Source organism: Chrysochloris asiatica, unplaced genomic scaffold (genome assembly GCF_000296735.1).
Source record: "Chrysochloris asiatica unplaced genomic scaffold, ChrAsi1.0 scaffold00051, whole genome shotgun sequence".
In the NCBI taxonomy this organism is placed as follows: Eukaryota; Metazoa; Chordata; class Mammalia; order Afrosoricida; family Chrysochloridae; genus Chrysochloris; species Chrysochloris asiatica.
In genome coordinates this window covers 18,582,556-18,583,690 of record NW_006408569.1, presented here as the reverse complement: position 1 = coordinate 18,583,690, position 1,135 = coordinate 18,582,556, and the positions used below count along the sequence as shown (strand labels likewise).

General features: G+C 37.7%; 2 pseudogenes; one reads left to right on the top strand and one right to left on the bottom strand.

Moving 5' to 3' along the window:
• Positions 1 to 364: 364 nt before the first annotated feature.
• Positions 365 to 855, top strand: LOC102836944 (annotated as a pseudogene).
• A 162-nt stretch (positions 856 to 1,017) lies between these two features.
• LOC102828786 overlaps positions 1,018 to 1,135 on the bottom strand; it is a 21,705-nt pseudogene continuing 21,587 nt past the window's right edge.

The following is a 1,135-nucleotide window of genomic DNA, read 5'->3' as shown; positions in this document are numbered from 1 at the left end:
AAGAAATTTATCAGGTCTTCAAAAAAATTCCCAAAGAAAAGAAATCCAGGTACAGATGGCTTCTCTAGTGAGTTTTACAAAACACCCAGGGAAGAGCTGTCACCAAATCTACTCAAATTATTGCAGAATATAAAAGAGAATGAGAAACTTCCTAATACATTTTATGAAGCAAGCATAACCCTCATACTAAAACCAGGAAAGGACATCACGAAGAAAGAATATTATAGACCAATATCCCTCATAAACATAGATGCAAAAATTCTCAACAAAATATTAGTCAACAGAATCCAACAGCACATAAAAAAATAAAACATCATGTTTTCAAGCTAGGCGTTTGGCTGCTGGGTACTCACACTGGGCCAACATGCGTATTGAGAAGTGTTACTTCTGTTTGGGACCCATCTACCCAGGTCACGGCATGATGTTCATCTGCAATGATTGCAAGGTGTTCAGATTCTGCAAATCCAAATGTCATAAAAATTTTAAGAAGAAGCACAATCCTTGCAAGGTCAGGTGGACTAAAGCATTCCGGAAAGCAGCTGGCAAAGAGCTGAAGGTGGATAATTTATTTGAATTTGAAAAACATAGAAATGAACCTGTCAAATACCAGCGAGATCTATGGAATAAAACTATTGTTGCAATGAAGAGAGTTGAAGAGATCAAACAGAAGCGCCAAGCTACATTTATAATGAACAGGTTAAAGAACAATAAAGAGCTACAGAACGTTCAGGACATCAAAGAAGTCAAGCAAAACATCTATCTTATCCGGGCTCCTCTTGCAGGCAAAGGAAAGCAGCTGGAAGAAAAATGGTGCAGAAATTACAAGAGGATGTGGATATGGAAGATGCTTCTTAAAGGCCTCATTAACCATGTTTCTACGTGCGTTGGAAAATTCCTTTGGAGACTTGCAACTTCTGATTGGTTCATTTTTTTACACAAGGTCACTCAAATGGAAAGTGATTAAAAAATGCATCTCTCCTGCATTGCTATCTGTAAAACTTAAGACGTTACAGACGTTCAGCTGCATCTCAGTGTTAAATCTTCATTTTGTAAATCATGAAGATTCTGTCTGTAACTACAGAAGCGAATGGTGGGCATAAAAGTGGTCCCCATTTGGATAATGTACTTGGTAGCA